The sequence below is a fragment of the Mastigoproctus giganteus genome, chromosome 5 (genome assembly GCF_048544385.1).
Source record: "Mastigoproctus giganteus isolate SK-2022 chromosome 5, ASM4854438v1, whole genome shotgun sequence".
Lineage (NCBI taxonomy): Eukaryota > Metazoa > Arthropoda > Arachnida > Uropygi > Thelyphonidae > Mastigoproctus > Mastigoproctus giganteus.
This window is the reverse complement of record NC_143579.1, coordinates 137543461-137570429: the sequence shown is the minus strand read 5'-3', so window position 1 is coordinate 137570429 and position 26969 is coordinate 137543461.

The window sequence follows — 26969 nt, the reverse complement described above, 5'->3', positions numbered from 1 at the left end:
TAAGAAACTCACATTCTTGGAGCATATCCGGGAGCTACGTTAAAGCTGTACAAAACACCTGAACATACTTAAAATCCTTTCGTCAACAGCATGGAGAGAAGACAGCTATTCCTTACTAAACCTATACAAAGCACTAATTAGATCAAAGTTGGACTATGGAGCCCCGGTGTTCGATTCAGCACGGAAAATAGCTCTGAAACGGCTGGATCCAGTTCATCACAACGCACTGCGTATAGTTACTGGCGCCTATCGTACCTGTCCTATATATAGTCTCTCTGCTGAAGCCAACGAACCACCTTTAACTCTTAGGCGACAACTTGCGTTGAATTATACATTTAAAATAAAATCTATGTATGGACACCCTACTTGGGAGAACCCTTTGATCCACGTTGCGGAGACATATACCAGAATCACCAACAAGCAAACAGATCCCTGGGAATTAGAATGCAAGACTTTTTAGCAGTACATAACCTTAATATAGACAGAGTAGCATACATGCCAGTTCACACTTCTCCACCATGGGATTCGCATATCCCAACATGCGACTTCTCCTTTCAGAAATGGAATAAAAAAGCGATACCTGCAACAATCTTCTAACAGTTACATGCACCGCACAGAATTCAATTTCCTGACTATATTCCAATATACACAGATTGTTCGAAAACAGACACTTAATGGGAGCAGCAGCTGTATTCCCAGATATTACTTTAACGCAACAGCTACCGAAAGAGTGCAGTGTATACACAGCAGAATTATACGCAATAAAAATAGCCTTAACTCATGTACAAGATAAGCATTACACGAGAAGTGTAATATATACAGATTCCTTGAGTTCCTTACAAGCCATGCAAAATATAGGTGCACCCAATCCTTTGGCACATACAGCAAATACTAACTGACTGCGCCAGAAATGAACAGGATACACGTTTCTGCTGGATCCCAGGGCATCAGGGATTGCTGGAAATGAAGCAGTTAGACAAGTCAGCAAAAGAAGCCCTACTACAGATCGGAGAAGGTATATCAGTGCCGTATTCCGATTACAAGCCTGCGATATGCCGTACTTGCCAGTTGCAATGGCAAGAAACTTGGAATCAGCAAACCGCAAACAAATTATACCAAATAAACTCGAATATTGAAAACTGGATTTTTGCACTCGAAGGTTGAGAAAAGAAGAAATAGCACTGACCAGGCTATGAATCGGGCATACCCATATTACACACTCAATTTTGTTGAGAGCAGAGAAACACGACGATGCCAGACTTGGGACACTATCCAAGCAGTTCAACACATAATAATAGACTGTCCTACATATGCAAATGAACGCAAACAAGCCTTCAAAGATATTTATAGGACTCATGACACCATTACCCGAACAGAACTCTTGAAAAATAGAGATGACTTCACAGATGTTTTCAACTTCCTTAAAGCTATTAATTTATACCACCTCCTAAGGAAGTGAATATAAGCAGACTAACACAATGAAGTATGAATCAGGTTAAAAGGAACATTTTAAATCCAAAGTAAACACCTGTGAAACACATCACACCATATGAACTGGCGCATTATGACCCGCGTAGTCCATGTGCCACTAAACCTCAATACAAACAAAAATGCCAAGGTGCGTAGTGGGTGAGTGAGAAACCACTCTCTTTGACAGTGGTTTCCCAGGGTTTCATGCCAATGCTTGCATAGGGCACGCTCCTAGAGATGGTGAAAGGGTAGCCCATCTCTCTCTCTCTCTCTCTCTCTCTCTCTGTTTAGCCATCTCAGGAGCCAATATTTAACCCCCAGAACCTCTTTAATTGAGTAGAGGAGGCTCCTGACCAGAGTACCGAAGCGTAGAGTGGACATGTGTGGACATGTGTTTTTGTAAAGGGCGGCACCTAGAACATCTGTTCAACTCCGCCTCGTATCTCTGTGAAGAACAGTATCACTACAATTGGGCCAGATGTGTATGACGTAGGTTTCTGTGTATTATGTGTGTGTTATGTTGTTATGTCGGGCCACTTGGCTACCCAGAAGCATCAATCACCTGGACAGATGATTCTGGGTACTCGTCCACACGACGGGAAGGTGGGCCAGTCCCAGTAATGCACGTACTGTCTCAAAAGAGACTCTGACCCACATGATGTAGCCAGCAGGTAGGTCAGGATCCTCTGGGGGACCATTCCAGAGGGGCAGACAAAAAGAAAGAAAAAGAAAAAAAAAAAAAAAACAACCCGTGGTGTTGGTAATGGGGAAAAAAAATAATAAAAAATAATAAAATAAAACAAAAATAAATAAAAAAAATAATAAATAAAAAATAAATAAATAAAATAAATAAATAAAAAAATAAAAAAAAATAAAAAAAATAATAATAAATAAATAAAATAAGAAAAGAAAATAAAAAAAGAAAAGAAAAAATAAAAATAATAAATAAATAAAATAAAATAAAATAAAGAAAAAAAAAAAAATATATATATATATATATATATAATAAAAGTAAGTGTGGAGTGGCTGACTCCAAACAGAATGCAAGGTGGAGCAGGAGAGAGAAAAAAAAAAAAAAAAAAAACACCATTGTCTAATCCACTTCAGGCCCAATGCCGGGGATGTTGACCACTCTATATGATCTCCTCCTTCGAGAAAAGACTTCCATAGCAAAGTTGTGAAGAGCAAATAAACGGTCAGGGGTTTGGAGTAACTGGTCTAATTGGTTTTCTGATATTGGTCACCAAATCTTGTCTCAAGTCTTCGTACAGAATACAGTCAAAAAGGAGGTGCCTCCAGTTTTCCTTGGCTCCACAGTAGCACAGGTCAGTCGTGCAGAGGCCTAGTTGGTGCAGTTTTTCATTTAGAGAGCCATGTCCAGTAACTAGGAAGGAAGTCTCCATGGTGAGGGAAAGCCAGGATTGGACCAAATTAGAGGATGTAAAGGTTACATCAGGAAGGAATCTTCTAGTAACCACTCCAACCTGGGATGTATCCCATCGGGTCTGCCAGATGTTCACTAACTCGTTGTAGCATCTGGTTTTCTCAGCTTTTGGGTCAGTGTCAAGATCAAGCTCGATGTCAAGGAACTTAGTGGGGATGCTGTTTTTGATTCTAAATACTAGTCCTCTGTAAGCAGCATACAAATCCAGAGGAAGAGTTCCAGCTATGACTTGGATGGCTGCTGTAGAAACTGTTCTGCAGACTCTCAGGGTAGCCAGTAGCATTGTACGTTGGATGGAACTCAATCTGTTTCTCATCTTGACCAAGCCAACTCGATGAAACCAGGCACCGGCTGCATATGTGACAATTGGAAGGAAGACTGCTTTATAGTACAGACGAAGTGTCCTCTTGGAAAGGCCCCAGTCATTCCTGGAGATACGAATAATGGAGCCAGAGAGTTTCTTGTCTTTTGATCTGAGATGGGTGAGGTGTGGCAGGAAGCTCAGTTTGTGATCAATTACCACTCCAAGAATGGTAGCTTCAGTAACTATGGGTAGCCGTATTCCAGAGATTTTAACCTGTGGTGGACGCCTGAGATCTAGCTTGTGCTTAAAGAGCATCATTTTGGTTTTACTTGGGTTAATGCGGAGTTTGTTCAATGCTGCCCAGGAGGAGAGATCAGACAGGACCAGATTGGCATTATGTTCAATGGCACTCCTAGATTTTCCAGACACAATGATGGTAAGGTCATCAGCAAAGGCAACAACTTTGGTGTTCTCAAAAGAACGGGAGAGCCAATTCTGAAGAACCATATTCCACACCACAGGCCCCAAAACCGACCCCTGAGGGCATCCCCCGAGAGACAGGCCTGAGGACATGTTGATACTTAGATTTTAGGATAACAGTTCTTTCGGAGAAGTAGCTAAGGAAAAGTTTATATAATTGATGGGAACAGGAGGCAGACCGGAGGCGCTCCAAAACGCTGTCCCACCAAACAGTGCCGAACGCTCCCTCAAAATCGACAAAGATTGCCAATTCAAACTTAGCTTCGGAGTTTTCGATATGTAATACCAGGTCAAAAAGGGCCTCTTCAGAGGAGCGTCCTGGTGTGAAGCCATATTGATGTGGAGAGATTAGATTTTTCGCCTTGAAAAGCGCCGAGACTCTTAGGGCCATAAGACGCTCGAGAATTTTCCCGAGATTTGCCAATAGTGCAATGGGACGAAAGGAGCGAGGATCTGGAGGTGGCTTGTGTGGTTTCTTTATCAAGCGCAGAAGAGCAGTTTTCCAGTCTTTGGGAAAGATACCTCCCTGGAGGCATTTATTGTACAACAGGAGGAGGTATAGCGGCCTTAGTTTAAACAGACGAAAGATGAAGGTATACTCTATCTGGTCTAGGCCAGGGCATTTGTTTGGGTTTATTTTCTGTAACACTGCATTCAGCTCTTCCAGGGTGAAAGGATCCGTTGTGCTTTCTGTGGCGTAGTTTCGATTTGCAATTCTAATTGCTGTATGCTCTGGGAGATTCTCAGCAACATCGTCTGGAGGAAACAACCTGTCAAGGATTAGGTTGGCTGAATCAAACCAGCGGAGGTTTCCTGGGAGTTAGCCTGTACAGTGTTAAAAATTTCAAGGTTGAAGGATTTATCTCTTGTTATTTTATACACTAAACCCCAGGGGTTGGAATTTCCAGTTTCCTTAACAAAGCTCACCCAGGTTGCTTTTTCCCTGGCTGCTATGGCTTTAGTATAGTCATTTTTCTTTTGGATGTAGTCACTGTAGAGCCGTTCGACTTCTGGGGGTGCCCAGTCCCGGTGCAGCTGGTAGTAACGTCGTGCTCGCATTGCCAGTCTCCGAAGTCTAGTGAGATCATTGGTCCACCAAGTGGAGACAATAGGTCGGAATATTTTCTTTTTGGCGGATTTATAGGATGCTTTGAGGATTGCTTGCTGGAGAGCAGTTACCAGTTCATTGGCTTGCATGGATTCATTGGGATTTGGCTCACTTTCAGGTAAGTCTCCTTTAATAGAACGTTCAAATAATTGCCAGTCGACATTTCTGGTGGAGAACCTCACAAGTGCAGGCAGTCTTATCTGGTTGTCTTTTTTCAGTGGGGTTAAGTTTATGAGGAAATGTATGACTCTATGGTCGCTGAGGGTCCAGTCTGGGATAACCTTCCAGTCAGAGACCAGGGGGTCAATGTCTCTAGTGGAGATGGTGACATCAATGTTTGATTCTCCTGTAGAACTGCTGTATGTGGTGTAGGGACTGGGTTGATTGTGTATTGTTAGGTTTCTATTCAGGACAAGGTCCTCCAGAAGTGATCCACGGGAATCAGCAGTAGGGCAAAACCAGAACTCAGACTTGGCATTAACATCAGAGGCAACTAGGAGAGATTTTGAGCCGAGGAAGTCAAGAGCATATTCCAGGAAGTTAAGTGAGTTGTTAAAATCAGCAGAAGGGGGACAATACAGGGACAGCAGGTAGAATGACTGTGTGGCATATGTGATCTGCACACAAGTGGCAAGCTGATTGCAGAGGCCATGTATTACGAGGACATCCAAATCCTTGTTTAGAACGACGATGCAAGTCTTTGGGTCCTCCAAGATAGGCTGGATTACTCGAGTGTGCATTGAGAAGCTGGTGATTTTGGATGTGTGGTTGGAATGGTTTTTAGCAGCATAAGGCTCCTGGATGCGATCACATCCACTGCATGCAATTCAGCAGCCAGACGAATCTCATCAGCAACGGCACGAGACCTGTGCCCATTGATTTGTATGACTTTGCGGCATTAGTGGCTGGGTGTGTCCATGGCAACTGTATCTATTGGAGGAAAGGGAGTATTCCGGGGAGCCCGTCCTCTAGTTCTTGTAGGAATGGGATTGGGGCTATTCATCAGCGGTCCTTAGCCGTACGAGTTCTAGAGCCTTCTGATATTCCGGGCATGCTGTATCCCGGACTGAGTGGTTATGGGGGCGGCGGCGCCTCTTGCAATTTACACAGCTGGGCTCTTCCTCATGATGCGGACACTCCACATGCACATGACCACTTCGGGCACAGTGACCACAAGATGGGGAATTATGGGTACAGCTCTGGGAGGTATGCCCATAGCCAAGGCAGAGGAAGCATTTTGTAACTAATGTGAACTGGCAGAATCTGTGGGCTTGGCAGCCTAAATAAATTCTATCTGAAGAGAGAATGTGCTTAAAGATTCGTGGACTGAAGCTGATTACTCTATGTTCAGTAGCACTAGACTTAGATTTGGTGTTGAATCTAAAAGTAGTCTCTGTCTTCACTTCATTCCATGTAAACCCATAGTCTACTAGGTTCTTATGGAACAGATCTTCTAGCACCTCTTCGTTTGTCAGCTCCTTAGGTATGTCATACACTATGATGGATGGATTGGATAGTTTTGGTGGGCTATGGCGACTCCAGCTGTGGACAGAGAGCAACTGGCTGAAATGGACCTCAGGTCCTCTTGGGTAGCTGTCTCCAGCAGCACTCCTTTATTTCTGATTGGCCGGACGGACTTTATCTTTAGGTTCTTATATTCCGTTCTGATGGTGTTCTGTATCAACTCTTTTACCTCACTGCTTGTTTTTAATTCCGAGTTTTCGCTTGCTCGTAGAAGAAGGAGATGCTGTTGTCTCTTCTCTGCAGGCTGGGGCTGTAGGGTCCTCACTTTGACTTGGGTGGAAGAACTAGGTATGCCAGATTTGACAGCTCCAGCATAGGATGTGGTTCCAATGGAAAGTCCAGAGGTGATGGGATCCTTGGCAGCTACACATTCATGGTCGATAGAGGCTGGAAGTGTAGTAAAGGTGTTTATCACTTTCTCCAGCAGTGAGGTTTTTGTTCTGAGCTCATCATTTATTGCTTTTAGCCTTTCATTGTCTATTAGCAGCTCAGTTCTTATGGACTGCAGGCTGGACCAAAGTTCCTGGATGTGGTTCCCAGCTACTTTCGTAAATCTATTTGAGTCGTTGTTTAGGAATGCAATTAGATGTCCGTGGAGCAATGAGATTTGATTGGGCCAGTGTCCCTGGCCCATGATTGGGCCAGGGACACTGGCCCAATAATGGGTCCCCTGTCAATTTCAGTGCTGGGTGGGGGTATTCCCAATCTCGTAGAGGGTTTTAGCCCAGTTGCAATGGCATTTGCAAGGGCTGTTGTAGTTTGAACTTGGGTGGTGCTTTTGGCTGGCAGTTGAGGAGCAGGAGCTATGAGAAGAGCAGGGGCTGCAGATGCAGCAGCTGTGGCAGATGGAGAAGCTGCAGCAGGAACAGTGGCAATGGCTGATGCTGAGGCCATGGCCTCTTTTGATACCGAATCACGAGGGGACGTATCAACTGGACCTTGATCAATCACCAAAGGTTTGACATGCCCCTCGTCCTGTACTGGTTGTTCTGCACAAAGCGTAGAGCGGTATGGGTGTTAAATTTCTTCGGACGGATTCCAAAAGGAAATCTCGAGGTCTCAGACCGACTAACTCCTGCCGGACTGCCCAGAACGCCGCAAGCGTTTTTATCCTGGCCATCTTGAGGGGTCTTTGAAAGTAAGTGCGTCATCCCACTTCAACCCTAAATTCGTGTGGGAGTGCAGCTTTTTAATGGCGGTCCCATTTATTTTCAGCATAATTTCATTAACAGTCCTCTTTTTTGTGAAGGTCATCTGAGCTGCTTTCTGAGGAGTCAGTTTAAGTCCCAGACGTCCTAGATAATCCTGGAGTTCAAACAGTACTATGTGATTTTCATAGGCGACTGCCTCAGCTTTTGCTGGATCATCGGATGTGACGAGCTTCTTAAGATCATCAGCGTTTGAAATGAAGTTTGGGTGCTTCGCAAGGAAGGGCTCTAGTGCTGCGGCAAAAAAAAACCGTGATGACCTTTGTCGGCATCCCGCAAGGGATGCCGTCCAATCTATGGTCATATTTAATAAAGATTTGGGTGTTGATGAGGACTTGATTGAGGATAGCAAGAAGATTACCTTCGATTCTGAAATAATGCTTCAACTTTTTAACTAGCTTTGTTGTGCTGAATGTATCAAAAGCTGCTTATATGTCTAGGAATAAGATTTCAAACTGTTTCTTAGAGTTAAGGGCTTTTTGGATTGCCCAGCTGGTCATTAATAGATTTGAAAGCATAGACCTCCTAGGAATAATTGTATGAAGGATGCTGTGGATGCCCATTGAAGCAGTGATCGACTAAGATGGACTGTATCGTTTTTTCAAACACGTTTAGAAGTCCACAGGAAATAGAGACTGCTCTGTAGCCTCTGGGATCTTTTGGTTTATTAGTTTATGGAACTGGTAAAGCATGGTAGACATTCCAAATTGTCGGTGTGATACCAGTCTCGAGGATACGGTTAAAGATGTGATGTAACAGGTCAATCACATAGAAACTGCATATGTTGAGAATAAAGAGGGGAAATCCGTCGGGATCAACTGTGGATTTATTGGAAGGGCTGTTTATTGGTTTCATAATGCGGCCGTAGCCTAGTGGTCAGGCGCGGGTGCATAAGTACACGTGCCTTGAGTGACCGGGGTTCAAGCCCGTGACTACTGAATACGGTGCTGTTTCTTGTATTCTGTATATCTTGTGAATTCCTCTGACCGTTTGGTCGTCCCGGAGTATAAACAGAAAATTTATTTATTATTATAATCATTTCCCTTGAGAAAATATCATTGCTGTGAAAAGAATTATGGTTAAGAGAGAAAATACACTCACACCTAAAAGAAATATTATTCTAACCTTTAACACGCCAAATCTGCCATCATCAATAAAAGGAGGCTTTTATCTACTTTGCTGCATTAGACCACTGAAATCACTCCTAATCCACTGAAATGTTTTAAGTGCCAAAAGTATGGCCACTCTCAAACGACGTGCAGAGAAAACCAAGTTTGTCCCAATTTTGGGTCGTCTGACCACCCTCAAAGTGATTGCTTAACTGTAAAGGCAACTATCCTTCTTATTCGAGGGCATATGACAAATGGAAACCGGAAAAGAAAATTGTCAAATATAAGATTGAAAATAAAGTTTTCAAGAAGCAAGAAAAGTAATTGCTCCCAGTATGACTAAACGTACATACGCCAGTATGGCGCAAAAATATCAATCAGTGGGCACCCAAACGGATGTTACAGCCCCTTCAAACGCTTCAATCTCTAACTGGGCTCGGACTGTTCTCTCTCAGGAACAGTCCAATGTCCCTAAGCAGTTGAACCAGTCAAGCAATACTGCACTTACAGTAGCAGCTACATCTCCCCCCCCACCCAGTGATTGCTTCTACATAGAATAATCGAAGCTCAAATTTAAAAAAGAATATCCAAGAAACAGCTATGGATACAATTGACTCGTCCAGACATGAAGAACCGATCGTAGAAATATATTACGAAGAAGGTATGGTCACCGGTCAGCCATTCCTCTCAAAAAAAGACAAACCAAAGCCTGAATGCCACAAACCAATCACATTAAAAAAAAAAAAAAAAAAAAAAACAGTTAGATACAGCTTCTTCTACTAAACACCAATAATGCCATATATTCTAAGATGGAATTGTAGAGGATTTCGTAGCAACCTCAATGATATTCAAGTCTTAATCAACTGCTACTCTCAAGTTGGTTTCTGTCTACAGGAAATCTATCTAACTCCTCAAATTTCCACCAACAACACACACACACACACACACACACACACACACACACACACACACACACACACACACACACATAATAGATAAGAACCTATCCTTCCTCCCACACCTGAATTATATACAAAGGAAGATCAGGACCTACATGGCAATGGTGGCCAGGGTGACCCGCCGAGACTCGGGGTTGAAAAAACGCACGTTGGCTCTGTTTTATAAAGCCGTATTCATTCCCGCTATCACTTGCGCCTCTGGGGTGTGGTTTCACAAGACCTCCACCGTAGTCAATAAGAGAAAACTGGAGTCCATTTACAAGCCAATTCTTCTTAGCATGACCAGGGTGTGTAACACGGTTAGCACGCACACATTGCAGGTACTAGCAGGGGTGCTACTCCTTGATCTGGATATCACGCGTGTTGGAATGCTCTACTAACTCAGTAGGGACAAACATATATCCCTACCTGTATCGACCATACAACAGATCCATAGCAACAGACCCAGCGAGAAAAGAAGACTTCTGACCTACCTATAACAAATTTGGCAGGAGAGGTGGACAACCTCCACCAAAGGAGAAATAACTCGAAAATTTATACCGGGCATCAACAGAGTATTTCCTAAGTCCCTGACCTGGTTTTCACCAGGACTACAAACTACTCAACTTCTAACTGGACATGGCACCATCCGCAGCAAACTTACCATACTAGGCATCGAAAACAGCCCTCTATGTACCTGTGGCTCGCAAAAACCTTGGTCCACTTGATGTTCGACTGCCATCTGTACGAAGATCTCCGATCCCTTCTCATCACTCAGCTCCAGTACGATCCCAGGAACCAGGAACACTGCCTACTTGATGACGAACGGAACTACAAACCATTCACAAAGTTTGCCCAAGACTTGTTCACAAAGCTCAGAACCCTACCACAACCAAGAAACCTGGCAACCACTTAGCATGACCAGAACAACCTCATCACCACGAACTCTGCACTGACCCTCAGCCTGAACAGCGCTGGTTTGCCAGTGCTGTTCAGGCTGAGGGTCAGTGCAGCCAAAACTCAATTAGAAACAACCACTATCCTGTTATCGAAAAAAAAAAAAAAAAAAAAATCTGATTACAAAACCGAACAGACTCTTCGCTTCCTCTACGAAGATCTGATGTAACAACACTAAACTAGACACTCTGCCATCAGGACCAAAACTGCAGGTAACTAACTGCGCTGGTTGAAGCCAAAACTGATGTTTCATCTTCCTCTTATAAGACAAGACAAGACAAGACAAGACAAACACCAAAACTGACTCTCTAATAAGACTGAAATGGACTCTCCAATCAGACCACAGCTATGCTGCCACCTTGTCAGTTGGCAGCCCAGGCTAGACACCTTGTGAAACCCACTTTGTGGGTGAAGCCAAGACTGAAGTCCCATCTTCTTACCACGATAAGACAAGGAAATCATCGAAACGGACAATCTCCAACCAAGACTTTGAATGCAGCTGAGCTGCCACCTCGCCAGGTGGCGATCTGGGTAGGGGCACCTAGCCTTGCCCACTTTCTTTACCTGTCCTGGTGGGGGGGATTTGTTGTCTCCTTCCTTCCCAGCCACACTGGGGCATTCCGGTGGGGCATGAGTATGCCCCACTGGAAATCACTGGGGTCAGTCTCTCTCCCCTCCTCTGTCTGTTCACTAGGTCACGTCCCACACGTCCAAATTTAAAACTGACAAAATTAAACTGCGTTCACCAGGCTTTTCCAATTCTAGCGTTATCTCCCCAAATTTTTAAAAAATTTTCCTATAGGCCCTAGCCACTGAAATCTCGGGAAATTAGGTGGCAGGGCCTGCCAGAGTAAAACAGATTACGGGTGTACCTGGTCTGCCTCCACGGGGCTTAGTGTAGGCAACGTTGGGACCTACCAAGGTCCCAGCGGCTAAATGTCTAGAAGAACAACAGTACACGACATTACATATCCATTCACTTTTAAATCTCTGGTATGCACTGGAGTAGCATTGCATTCAAGAGGAGAAGAGCGAGAGATTTGATGAGCGAGCGAAAGCCCAGGGGTTAAAGAAGAATGGAACCTGACAGTAAAACGAATATCGAAAGCATTAATTGTTATAGATGAAGGCCTAAATCTTATAGATGACGACCTAAATCTGTTAGCTGATCAAGACCTTAATCTTGAAAGAAGCTCTAAAGTGTAACGTAAATTTACGCTAGAACATGAGTTGTTGCGTGAGAAGTAGCAATGTGCAAAGCAACTAACTCTGGATTCCTTTTTCAAGCGCTGATGGAAGCAGTCAAGACCTTCCACCTCCCGTAACACCCCTACGCCTATCTATGTGGTCCGAATCCGAGGGAATGGAACCTAATCATGACGATCCCTCTCATCAATCTGCCTAAGGCCACCACCCTCCACCCCAGTTTCTCTCTCTCAATTTTTGTTTGTGTTGTACTGTATATGTTGGTTATAGTGAACATACTTTTTCTTACTGTACAAAAAAGAAATAAGTAAATCAAAAAATATGAATGAATCTCTTTGGTTGCTCATCATTTTCTTTAGAATGCCCAGTCTTCCAACCAAAGAAAACGAGCACATTAGGAACACATAACAGTCAAACATCCATATGCTTATTTGGGAAGAACCTTTCTTTTGCCCAATGTCAATCTGGTAGTTGTTTGGCAAGAGGGTGTATACACGATGGATGATGTCGTTTCGTTAGGTTCGATCTCGGTTTTGTAGTTCTTCACAAAATCGGTCACAGTGATCGGTCCAGGGTGAGAAACATTTCTATAGGGTTGGATGGGAACATCCGGTCTAAAGATTTTATCCTGTACCTGGATGGCTTGATTGTAATTTGGCTACGGCGACGGGATCTGCTGGAACCAATACTTGGGATTTCTATTTTTTTTAGTGATGAGCTTTGAGAGGTTGGAGATGTTCGTTTTGATTAATATGAGTTTCCAGGGAACCCAGTCCAGGTTTTCCTGAAGGATGCTTCTAGAGGTGGTAAACGGCTTTCCCAGATAACGCCTTTAGCCGCCTCAAAATCGGGTATTAGTAGTAGCATATGATGCAAGTAAGCAAACTTATACAGCAAAAAAAAAAAAAATATATATATATATGTTATTTGTGAGGTTTCTGTATAAATAATTTGAATGAAACTACTCGCCTACATTGCGACTGGCTGTATAAAAAAAAAATATATATATATACAATATGTATACATAATCCAAAAATTAAATAGAGGGATAAAAAAGTAAAAATAGTAAAAAATGAATAAGAAAAATAGTAGAAAAGTTAACATCAGCGGCAGCAGAAAAGCATAAACCACTACACGTTGCGTATAATAAACTAAAATAAATTACAGTAGAACCCGGATAAGCAGTTTTCTAATGGACCGGAGGTTTAGAACTTCTTAGAAGGAAAAATGACCTAAGGGTGTAAAATTAACTACACTAATAAAAATGAAAAGATACACATGCATAAGTTAAAGATCATTTTTAAGTACTATTTCAGAATTTATAAATATTTCGCTCTGCCTATGGGAAACATTTTTAAACTGAGGATTTCTAATTGCTTAACGTTCTGTTCAACTCCCTACGAAATACTCATTACCAAGTTCGAAGGATCAGCTCCTTTCGAGTTCCAACATACTTTAAAAGGTCGCTATTACAATAATACAGAGCAACAATCTACAAAGTGCAATTCATAACCATTTGAACTTAACGGCAAATGCATCACTGTGCTTCGCGTGGCCGACGCTATCCAATTATGGTTATCGATTAAAACAATTGCAATACGTCACTTCCATTACATGTATATCAAAATATTTATACTAAAAAGATTTTAGCGCTGAAAGCCTGAGATTACGGGAAATTCGCTAATCGAACAAGTTAGTGCCAAGCATATTTTAGTTCGCAGTTAATCACCGAAATAGGTGACATGGCATCGTTTTTGTTACATCTCATATTGTGAATGCCTTTCCAACGAGTTTCCCTGACATTGAACTACCTGGAATAAGCAACGCTTCGACAGTGGATTCTCGGCGAATACTACCGCCCCTGGGTAACCGCATAATATTAGTCTTCTCCATTGGCAAAGCGTTGCTTATTGGAGGTGGTGGAATATCAGAGCAACCCAACCCCCACAAATCAAAATCCGGTGTAGAACAATAAAACTAGCAGCACAACTAAAGTACCTGGGACTGTATCTCGATAGGAGCTTATCATTCCAACCCCATTTAGCCTATATCAGACAAAAGATAAAGGGCTACTCTGCCCTAATTGCAAGAGCAACCCGTAAGACTGGGGACTCAAGAAAAGAACTCTCAGCCTCTTCTACAAGGCAGTATTCCTACTTGTCTTCACATACGGCGCTCCTGTATGGTACACAAGACTGTAGTCAACCGAAAAAAACTTGAAACCATACACCACTCAATCCTGCTCACCATCTCTCGGGCGTGCTGCACTGTAAGTACGCACGGTCTCCAGGTCTTGATGGGAGCCCTCCCCATGGACCTGGAAGTCGCCCAGTGCGCCATGCTCTACCACCTGGCTAAAGGCAAATCTGTCACCTTCCTAAACTTCACCACCGATCCTAATAATAACAACCGCTCTGTGGAGAAGCGACGACTTGCTACCTTTCTTCAACAGACCTGGCAACAACGATGGACAGCCACAGATAAAGCGGCCGTAACCAAAAAAAAAAAGCATTCCAGACATCCGGACAGCCTACCCGAAGTCACCAACCTGGTTCTCCTCAGGTCTCCTAACAACCTATCTGTTGACTGGACACGGCGCCATCAAAGAAAAACTTATCACCCTGGGCCTCACTGCAGTGGCGGATTTAGCACTTGAGAGGCCCCAGGCGCAATTCAATTTTGAGGCCCCCCCTCAAAATATTTTCGGTACCACTACAGTGTGCATTCTACGCGCACGTTTTTACTACTCTAGATTTGATGTTGCGGTTTTAATCATTTTCGTTGCGCAATTCTTTCATACATTTTATTAATTGGGAATTAAAAAATTAATTCCCAATTATTACTATAAATGTCACGCCTCGTAAAACAATTCAATTTTGATAAATACATACACAATACATAATATATTACAGATACTTGATAACAAAAGAAAAATACTCCTACACTAAAACACCAACCACACCAATTTGTAACAGATTCGTGTGTGAAATGTTAGTTCCGAAAGCCATTAAAAAAGACAATGCTTCGTTACTTGTGAGCCAGCGCAGTAGTGATTTCAGAGGCTTTAAAAGACTACGGCGCTTGCTTATTGGTTCCCAATTAGTTGCGCGCGCCTCGTGCGGAAATCCGCCACTGCCTCACTGACAATCCGTTCGGTTCCTGTGGCCAACTTGAATCATGGGAGCATCTGATGTACCAGTGCCCATTTTATATGAGGACCTTCGATGCATTTTGATATCAAAATTCAATTCATCCCGAGACTCTGGGAGCAGTATCTCCTGGAATCAGAGTACACCTATGCTGCATTTTCCAAATTCGCCCAAGACCTCTTCGGAAGGCGTACCTACCTGATTTTGTCCTTCCACCAAATTTCCTAGATGGCACCTGTTCCAGGATCTGTGACACCTCAGGACAAGAGCTATAACCTTCAACCCCACTGTCAATGCCACCTGTCTGAATAGGGTGCTCTTACCCGATTTCACTTTAACTCCCTATCCTTCGGAGGGGGGGACAGTTCCCTGTCTCCTCCCCTGCCACTCTTCTTTTCCCTCTGGTGGGGCATGGGCATGCCCCAGTCTTTACTACTAGCGTCAAATACATGTCAAAAATTATCGAGCCCAACACCCAAAGTTTTAATCTTTGCATTCCTTTTGGCCAAGCCCAATCTTAGTGTGTGTGTGTGTGTTTTTTTTTTTTAGGTCTTAGCCACTAAAATCTCAGAAAACTAGGCAGGACCTGCCAGAGTAAATATCTAATACTTGTATACCTTACATGCCTCCCAGGGGCATTGGCCTACGTAGTTCCAACAAGGGCCCAACGGCTAAAAGGTCAGATGAACAATGGTACACAACACAACACTTTACAACAGCGTTTCCCAAACTTTTTTAGTCACGGAACACTTTTTATCTCACAACATATTCACGGAACACTTACGAAACACAAGTTTAGCAGGAGCCAAAGAACTGTTTGCTAATACAGTATTTTATTACATATGGCGCACTGTGCATCAGGAGCATCTTTATTTCCAACACATATAAAGCCGAAATTCAAATAACTGTCATTATACTTTCGTTTTGGTCTTTTTTTAGTTGGTTCCTGTTTTTTCTCTTCAGATTTTTGGGGAACAAAAGGCTGCGATTGTTCATCATCACTTTGAAGTGTGACAATATTGTGTTCGTTTTCATCGACGACATTTGCACTACTAGAAGTACTTTGCTTCTCGTTTTAAAGTTCCTTTTTTGAACCACAAATCCATGGTCATTTATTTTAATAATAATATTTCGAAATAGTAATAATTATCAAAAAAAATTATACAAGGAAGTGAGTTTAGTTATGATATCGGTTCGCTTCCTCCTCTCCTTCAACCCGTGTACTCCAGGCTAAATCGCATACGAATGGCATACTTGCTATACTAGATCACCACATTGCTACGTACCTTTTTTGTAGGTGTCATTACCTCTAAGCATATTTTCTATGCAAAGCCCGCCAAAATAAAGTGTTCCGCGGTCTATGCCACTATGTTAATAACCGAATAAAATTATGTTAAATATTATAATGATACCAAAGTGGTGTACGCTACAAATATGCAAAATTTATTCATTTTATTTTTTTAATTGTTAATTACGATTTTTCGCGGAACACAGTTTGAGAAACGCTGCTCTACAATATCCATACACTTTTAAATCTCTGGCCTGTACAGTGTTCTGTATCACATGGCAATGTATGCTAGGCGGAGATGGGGGAAACCCCTGGTGCCGTTCGTCCCTAAACACACTATACGCTATCACATCGTTGTGAAGGCATTCACAACACGAGATACATGTGTATCAAAAACGATGCGATTTCACCTACTTCGGTGATTTACTACGAACTAAAATGACGCTTGGCACCAACTTGTTCGATTACCAAAATGTTTGTATTGTTTAATGTTTTTTAAATATTAAAAATAAAGAATTTGTATAACAGATATTTATTTAAAGTATACCCAGTAAAATAAAATAAAATAAAATATTTCCAGAAGCTTTCGGAGTTCCGAAAGCTTCTGGAAATATTTTATTTTATTTTATTTTACTGGGTATACTTTAAATAAATATCTGTTAAACTATGGACCCCAGTACTCCAGGCCCATTTGTCACTATAAAGAATTTGTATATTTAAAAAACGTATTAAGTGGGAAAACGTCATTATAATAATACTCTGTGTATTCTTTATCATGAACTTTTTATGCGGGAAAATAATACATTACAACATACAGAGTTGAAATTGGGACTTAAGAAACTAAACCTAGTACAGGGGAAAACTTCTTATGCAGGGATTTCTTATCCGGGTTCTACTGTATATGCCAGTAGAACCAGGATACTCTTTGCATATACATACTCTATTGGTATATGCAAACCAATAGAGAGAAAATGAACTTAACCAATAAGATAACAAAAAATAAGTAAAATAGGGGGGATAAAGAAGAAGAGGATACTGTTGAAGCAACGTTCCTAATAATTTAGAAAATACAAGCCAATTCAAAAGAAATTTAGTGGCACCCCCAGATAGCACCGGTTTTCGAATTATGCGAATTCTCGCTAAGGTGGAAACGTGGACTACCAACAATACGTGACCAAATGACCCCTGACCATTATGACTCACCTAGACGGAGAACCACGAGGAAATCCTGTCTTATTATTTTCTTATATTCTTATTATAGGCTTACTGTCATTATTTTTCACTGCATAAGGACCACCGCTATGCAAATCTATTGCATCGACGTTTTGATTTTAGTATCATTCCTTCGTTGCCTGGATTTGTTTAGAGTTCGAAATGCAGTGATTCTCTGACTATTATTGGCCTCGTGGTCCTACGTCGAGATGGGGCCTAATGATCAGTCTATTTTATTTTATTAATTATTATTTTCAGTTCATTTGGTCACGTATTATTGGTAGTCCACGTTTCCACCTTAGTGAGATTTCACACAATTCGGAAACGGGTGTTATCTGAGACCGCCAATAAATTTCTTTTGAATTGGCTTGTGTTTTCTAAATTATATTAGGAACGTTGCTTCAACAGTATCCTCTTCTTCTTCTTTATTTTCTACCCCCTTCCCATTTTACTTATTTTTTGTTATTTTATTGGTTAAGTTAATTTTCACTCTACTGGTTGCCATGCTACCGGCATATATTTTATTTTAGTTTTTATATATATATATATACACACACGAGTATACACTGCCCTACCATTAATATCCAGACACCTGCCTTTAGACAAAAAAAAAAAGAGCTCTTATTGTTTCATTTAATATTTTGTGCTGAAACTTTTTGCTTTTATGACGGCCTTCAATCTTCGCGGCATACTCTCAACCAGCTTTTTTAAATGTCAGGTGATATGTACCTCCGCTAGGCCTTTAACACAGCCACCATGTCGGCTTTGTTCTTTAGGCAATCTCGACGTGCACGTACCCGACGATCCAATACATCCCAAAGATGCTCGATACAGTTCACAGCAGCACTCTGGGCTGGCCAATCCAACTTTTCCACACCTATGTCCTCAAACCACTCTGTTACAACCCGAGCAGTATGGCATTTCGCGTTGTCTTGCTGATACAGGTATGGACTTGCTGGTATACAGGTATGTCTTGCTGATACGGGGATGTATTGCATTATTGCAATACATCCCCGAAGTATTGCCATAATGTTGGAAGTGGATAATTGTCCAGGCTGTCCTGGTATTACGCAGCATTCATGGTTTTGTCGATAACGACTAATGGGCCCAAGCCAAACCATGAAAAGCAGCCCCATACCATGACGCTGCCTCCACCAAACTTCATTATTGGGAGGATACAATCAGGAAGGAACTGTTTTCCTGGCAGTCGTCACACCCAGAAACGGCCATCAGACTGGTAGAGTGCGAACCTCGATTCGTCTGTCCATAGGAATTGTTTTCCACTGCTGTACAGTCCAGGATTCGCGCTTCTTACACCATGTTAATCGGCGTCTAGCATTTGTTGAGGTGATCAATGGCTTGTGAACAGCTGCACCACCATTGTAACCTATATCATGGAATGTCCTTCGCATTGTACTAGTGCTAACTTAGTCCCAATACCATCACAGAAGGTTTGTGTAATTTGAGACAATGGTAAATTACGATTTGCACGCACAGTTCTCAGGACTCTTTTGTCCCGTTCTGTTAGTTTTCGGGGTTTACCAGGCCGTTTTTTGGTAGATTCGGTCCCATTCCGCAACCATTTGCATATGACGTCACTAACCGTTGACCTAGGAATCCCCAGAATATCTCGTACAGAACGCTTGCTTATGTGGCATCCTACTATCATTCCACGTTGGATGTCTGTTAATTCTGTTGAATGTGTCATCTTGCATGCCCACTTTTCCAATTGTCTGTTCTGTTCGAAGTCGAGTGTGCATATTTATAGCAGGTACTGTGACGTGTTGCTTACATGGGACCTCTTTCCCATCCACGGAGGGATGTCCGGATATTAATGGTAGGGCAGTATATATATATATATATATACAGGGTGTCTTAAAAAATATTGGTACAGACGTTTAGGGGATGTAGATAACATCTAAAGAAATGTGAATCGCATAGGAACCCATAACCAGAAACGTCACGGGAAAGTAGTAGCAGAGGCACAAGAAGCAGAAATGACACAAGACAGTAATTAGTGGCAAACATTTATTTCACATAACATTAACAATCGAGTACGAGATGGATGCATTTCATGATGTTACAACAGATGCTCGAAGGTTCCACCATGAGACGCGATGCATGCGTGACATCGACGCAGCGTGGATTGGCGGACACGGTCGAACACACCTGGAGTTTCTTTGACAGTAGCAGCAGCGCAGACGAGTCTCACCACGAGATCCATTTCCATCTCCTCTGGCGATTCATACACGATAGATTTGAGGGCCCCCACAGAAAGAAATCAAGGCTAGATAAAGCAGGTGAGCGTGGGTGCCAGGCAACGGGTTCACCACGGCCAATCCATCGACGCCCAAAACGCCTGTTCAAATGGTCACGAACACACCTTCCATAATGGGCAGGCGCCCGTCATGTTGAAACCAAATGTTGCGTCTCACATTTACTGGAACATCGTCAAGTAACCCTGGTAGAACTTGTTCAAGAAATATCCGATATTTAGCGGAGTTCATGCGGGATGGTAGCAGGTATAGGCCGACTAAGCAGTCATTGACCATACCTGCCCTCACATTTATTGCGAAGCGAAGTTGTGCCGCATGGCGGCACGCACCGTGTTGGTTGTCGTGAGTCCACACATGAGCATTGTGCTGAGTGAAATAAGCCTCATCCGTGACCAAAACATAGGCTGGAAAATTCAAGTCTTGAAGACTGTCATGGAGAAACCAATTGGAGAGCAATAACTGAACCCTTTGGAGATGAAAGGGGGTAAGGAATCGTCGTGCCAGACACGCTGTATACGGCAACGAGACACTCCTAAGGCAGAAGCAACGGCACGTGTGCTGGTAGTAGGATTATTCTGGACGGCATTCAGCACACTTTCTTCCATGACGGGAGTTCGCGTCGAACGTGGTCTGCCCGCACTACTCCTGTTACCTCTAAATGACCCATAATCGCACAAATTTTGATGCACACGCGCAAACAAACGGTGGTCCGGTACATGTCTGTCTGGAAGCGTTCTTCATAAATTCGTTGAGCCGTCCATTGCCCTCTGTTAATCCGTACACTAGGTGCATGTCTGCCAGCTCACAGATCGTATATCGATGCATGCTCTTCGTGCGGCGACTACTGCTTGAATGAGTAAACTAGAAATTTTCCCTCTCGCGCATGATGAACAGCGCCGTGTACCGATTTACGGTGACGTTTCCGGTTATGGGTTCCTATGCGATTCACATTCCTTTAGATGTTATCTACCTCCCCTAAACGTTTGTATCAGTATTTTTGACACACCCTGTATATATATCTCATTTGTCCATACCCTGTATTAAAACTATCCACTTCCACAACATCAGTCTGAAACGGTCCACGTTCAGTTCGGTGTATTAGATAACTCCGTGAATGACAGGGCAGTGTACCAGACAATTTAGTGAATGCCATTTTGCTGTATGTGACAATTTGATGAAAGGCAATTGGTGGCTACGACAATTTGGTTTATGAGCATTTCGTGTATGACAATTCGGTGTCATACACGAATTACACAGAGATGAGAAATTAAAAAAAAAAAATCAGTGATTTAAATGGTTCAGGAAACAAGAGAAATTTTGGCGATTTAGAAAGGAGAAATGCAGAAATTTAGAAAAAATAATATAATATATTTTGAATCTATTTATTTATATAAAACGATTCACGCATATCCTTGTCATAGACTTTAATGGGCTTTTTTTCACTCCGTGGCTTTGTTAGTCGGTCTCAGGCGTAGATAGCAAGGTTTTTCGTCCAGCAAAACAGACAAATCGACCATAGAACACACGCAATTAACAGACATAAGACTCACAGCACGGCAGATGGATTAAAATATTCGGGTGGCCTAATATAATAGTTTGGTTTTTGATCTTTCTCATAGGGAGGTTGCAAAGAGAGTACATGCCTATTTCAGCAAGACTCCATCCATATCGTAACGCCTTTAACCCAGATAAGATTAACTATTATTTTTTTTTAGCATGTCTACTTAGTTGAATCGTATGATTTTTCCAGGAGCTTGAACTAGTCGAGAGTGGGAACCTAGAAGAAAATTATTGAAAAAAACAAAACTCCCCATGTGTTTTTCCTAAGAAATGCAACCGAAAATGAAATATTAAGTGCAAACAAGGTTATCCTGTATCCTAATCTTTAGTTGTCATGGTACTTCACCTCACACTACCCTCGCCTCAGACCGACTAACTCAGTCATGTTATTAAAAAAAGTCCATAAAAATTCCTGACGTCATCGACAGGACTAGAACTCAGGTCTTTACCACCCGGTGTAGGGAGGATGGCGATTCTACCAACTGTGCTACTCACGAGGGCATGGTTCCCACTATAAAGATAGTTAAGGTTGTTTGCTTAATATAGGGCATGTTTTGCTGGCAAGACCTAAGACTCCTGTGCGTATGGGCCAACGGTTCACTGGTGAGTTCTACCAGCGACTCTTACGAGACCATGTGCAGTCTGCAATGTTGCATTTTGTTTCCGGCCAGAAACGGGCTCTTCCAAGACGATAATGAGTCGTGTCATCGGGCCCACATTGAGCACGAATGGTTCTAAGAACGCAGTGAAGATATCATTCATATTGATTGGCTCCCAAATTCGCCTGACCTCAATCCAATTGAGCTCCTTTGGGATGTTTCGGAACTGGAAGTGAGGCGTATGAATACGCAATCGTCATCTATTTCGACACAGTGGAAGCGAAAACCTTGCAGGCAACATGGCTGCGGATCCCTAAGGACGTTTTTGGATATCTAGTGGAGTCAATTGCCTAGGCGCATAACCTAGGCATTGTTCATTGAATTGTGACCCCCTACCGAAATGTTGCAAAAGCATAAAACCCTCAATTTACACCAAAGTTTTTACACTGGAGAAATGCCATTGACAGCGTTGGATTCAGCACCCAAAACACATAGGAAAAGCAATTAAATATAAACAAACCCTTCTTTTTTTTTTTTTTTTATTAAAAATAGTATATTCTTAAGCCGTCTATGTTTTCTAATCAGCGCCCTTTTTTATCTTTTTCAAGTTTAAATTTTCTTTGGAATCCCATTAAAAAAAAAAAAAGAAAAAGATTTATAATAAATTTAAATCCGTAATAAACGTGTACAAAAAAAAAAAAAAAAGAGGGAAAGAAAAGAAAAAGTGAGCGATAAAAAATTAAAGGGAACATTTCCAGAACCCTTGGGATCCTCTACCCGAAGCTCAGGTTCCGCGGAAACCACACACACACGCCCTTCAAAAACCCTGCTCTTGGCCCTGGTTTTCAATCCGGGTTCCTGAGATTTTTAATGAAGGAGAGATGTTTTACTGTAATTTTTTTATGTTTTGTCACGTTTTGTGGTTTCTTTTAATGAAGAGGCAGACGACGTGGGAAAATGTCTGGAATAAAGGAATTTTGATATATTAATAAGGACTATAAATGTTCAAGATTCAGTACTGTCTAAAGCAGAGAATTTTTATAAAATTTTTATTACTAATTTTTTATTTAATTTGCACACAGATATTACTTTTTAATTTATTATTAATTAATTATTAATGTTTGTTTTTTACAGTTTTAATAGGAAGATTAAGGTTTATGTTATGGTTCCATGGCCAAAAAATATTTAAACAGTTCTGAATCTTGGATATTCCTTAATTTGCTTTAAAATATTGCTAAAATATTTAAGAAGCCCTCATCCCAGATGTCTTTCTACGTTCTATGCTCCACTTTCATAAAAAAAAAAAAAAAAAAATGTTGAGCCTGTCAAATTTGTAAAAAAACGAAATGTGTGTTTTTCAATTTTCTTATCTGAGTTTACGACTTGAATGTCGATTGCAGCGAAAAATACGACTCCTGTCAGAAAAGAAATGAGGTTAATTTTGTAACAAGTGTAGTGGCATCACTGGAAACAAGTGACGCGCAACATGTAGCGTGGTCCTTCCCCTAACCTCACTGTGTATTACAAGTCGTTAGAGTTAGTAATCTGACGCTAGTGCACTTATAATAATCACGTGTTTTAAGTGTGTTACTGTTATGGAACACGAAATATTGAACAACGATATGCAATCAAGTTTTGTGTGAATCTGAAAGACAGTGATACTGATGTGTACGAAAAATTGAGAACGGCATATAGAAAGGATGCCATGATACGATCTGAAGTATTCCTTTGGCAAAAGATGTTTCCAAAGGGACGTGAAACTGTGGAAGATCGAAACACGGCACGTGTTTCGATCATATAATCGGACATACATATAATAACAGCTTCATCCTATGCGTGCCTCCAGGGCCGAGCCCCATATTTACTAATTCTCAAGTTCAAAAGGCCATGTACTGTATACAGCATTTGATTTAAAATTATGTATTCATAACCAATTAAATAATGATAATTAAAATAAATAAATAAAGTAGAATAATTACAATAAATCTTTCTAAAATTTCCAATTAAATTTTTATTCAATATCGATAAAATTTCACATAATATGCACTATAAAAACAGAGAGCCCGCATATTAGCCCGTCGGCACTGAACTGCACTTTGTGCTATCCAGTGCCTTCGGCTGCCATCCTTTACGTTGTGAAGAAATACCTACACTGTCATTTAACAACATGGCCCACCTTTTAAAAACATCACTAACAAAAGTTGAGAAACGTTTAAAAGACACTCGACTTGCAAAGGTATCCAAATCCAAATGAAAGGTTCAAGTTTGTTGCGCAGATCTTCATAATAGGGACAATAGAGCATGACAAAAAGGATAGTCTCCATCGCCTCACAGAAGCACAATCCAGAAGGGACCAAACCAAACTAACTCAGCCTAGACATTAAGCTATGCCCGGTCAACATGAAACATGTACTCAAGTTGAACTGCAACCACGATCTTAATTTCCAATCCATGGTCTCCTAGGCAAAAACCCATCTCCACCTTGAAATCATGTGATGGTAGAGATCATTTGTAAAGCGGGCCTGAAAAAAGTGTAATATGTGTATGTATATATTACTGTGTGTTCTGTTGTTTGTGTCAGGCCATTTTGCCACCAGGGAGCAGCCAACACCTGGGCAGCTGCTGCCTAGTGCTCGTGTCTAGGGGCCGTACCTGGGTCTACTACCTCTTTACTGTGCAAAAGTGCACACATCTGGCATCCACTGGAGGTTATATAATACCTGCGGATACTAGCATAAAACAATCTCATATCCGGGATGCCCAGTCCCGGGTACCAGCAAAAAAAAAAAAAACTACTGGTTAATACGCTGGGAAGCCAGACACGGACAACATCAAGTCCAATTTAAACCTCCTAGAATCCAAGAAACTTAACAGTTTCTTGGATTCTAGAATCCAAGAAACTTAACAGTTATTTCTTTGTTAGAAATAACAAAGTTCTAGTTTTCGCAGTAACACAGATATATCAGATTCTTCTGGAAAACAAAAGTCCTTAGAACTCCAGAAAGTCGGTCTTAACACAATAAAATTAAAGTCTTCACTGTAGCCTCTATCAAAAGTCTTGCACACACCATTAAGTTGTTGTAGTTCATTCAGATAGAGTCAGACCCAACACAGTGAATCAGGTCCGACAATCCAACACCTCAGAAACGAAAAAATTCTTGCTTATAGCAAGAATTTTTTCGTTTCTGAGGTGAGAGCTTCTTTATAAGAAGCTCTAACCTCAGTTCTTCGGGAAAAGACAGAAGTTGAAAACTCCTGAAAGGCAGTAAAGCTGTCATGATTTCCAACTAGTAATTGTTATTAACTCATCATATATCATCTGCTTTTCGATGGCAAGCAGCCGCCCCATCCCCTGGACATGAGCGAATATCTAAAATCTCTGGGGAGATGCCTTTTCTAAGACAGTACCTCAAGCCCGCGCTGGTTACCAATAAATCAGCAAGCATCTTTCCAGATATTACACTCTTCTGCTCAGCTATTGCTGGTTACAACATGCTGTCTACATCCAGGGAGCAATCTAGAGGCGGTGGAGTAGCCATACTGTACAACACCTCCCTATTCTCATATGAGAATTCGACCTCAACTACAACTGAAGATTTCGAAGCAATTATAGTCTCGCTACGCTTCCACTCCAGCCACATTGATATCGCATCTGTGTATATTCCCCCAGGGCCTACAATTGAAATTATTGAAGATTTAGGGAATTGGCTCTTAAACCATCTTCGTCCGTCTGCACAACGCCTTGTTTGTGGTGATTTTAACCTGCCTCCAAACCGACATCACCTCTTTATCAGGCTCTGCGAGTTCTTCAAATCCATCAACATGATACGGGTCAATGAGAACCCCACCAGGGGATTGAACCTACTGGATCTCGCTTTTGCTTCAACACCATGCACAGCTGAGGATGATCCCATCGCATTCTTCCTGTCTGATCACCAGCCCATAGTTTTGACATGGTCATTGCAGGTGCCAAACTTCAACATCCCTGACAACAAAATAGTCAAATACGTTTCAGCACCTAAATACCTTAATCCTCAACTCTGTGTAGAAGCAGCATCTTGCATTCCTTGGGATGTCCTCATTGACTGCGACCTCAGCATTGCAGTGACACTCCTGTCTAACTGGATTAAATCCGTCACCGACTATGCTGCCACCAAACGAGTAACAGTAACTCCCCGTTCCAGATCGTGGTGGACTGCTGATCTTAACAACAGCTTCAAAATGAAACAAGTCCTACATAAGAAATGGAAGCATACAAATGACAGTAAAGACAGAATCGCCTTTTCCCGTGCCAGGGCCCATTTTAATCGAAAGAAAGCTGACGCAATCCAAGTGAACCTTAACCGCACTCTGAAGAAAGGAAAGCCATTCTATGCTGCTCCACATGGTGGATTCAATCACATGCTTGATCCTCAAGAATGGCTCAAATACATCGCCAGATTTTCAAATACAACCACAGTCCCATCTACAGTTGTCCAGCCTGACTATGAAAACCCTTCAGATGTCCTAGGGACTATCCAGATCACGGAACAGGAGCTCATACGTGCCATCAATTCCCGTCCCACAACAGCCACTGTTGGGGAGGATGGAATTCCACAATTTATGATCAAATGCTTAAGCACATTCATCATAGGCCCTCTTCTTTCGATCTACAACAGATGCCTCGCTGAGCATTATTTCCCACCCCAGTGGAATAAATAGAGAGTGTACCCCATCCACAAAAACCAATTTGCCACAAACGTCAGCCAGTTCAGACCCATATCAGTTGCCTCTTGTCTGTTAAAAACTCTTGAAAAGGCTTTGCTACCCACAATCACTCAACAAATCCTCCAGACGAAACCACCTGAAATCCACTATGCTATCGCAGGAAAATCATCAATCACTAACTTGGCAGCCACCACAGAACGCATTCTCTCAGCATTCGAACAAAGAGCTGAGCTAGCAACCACATACCTCGACATAAGCGCAGCCTTTGATGCCGTGTCGATTCCGGCCTTGCTCCTCCTACTTAACGAGAATTTTCACATTCGAGGTGATATGCTGTGCTTTTTGGAATCACTTCTCAGTCACAGAATACTTATTCTCCATCGGCAGCAACATACCCTATCCTGCGACATTACTGCTGGAGTACCGCAGG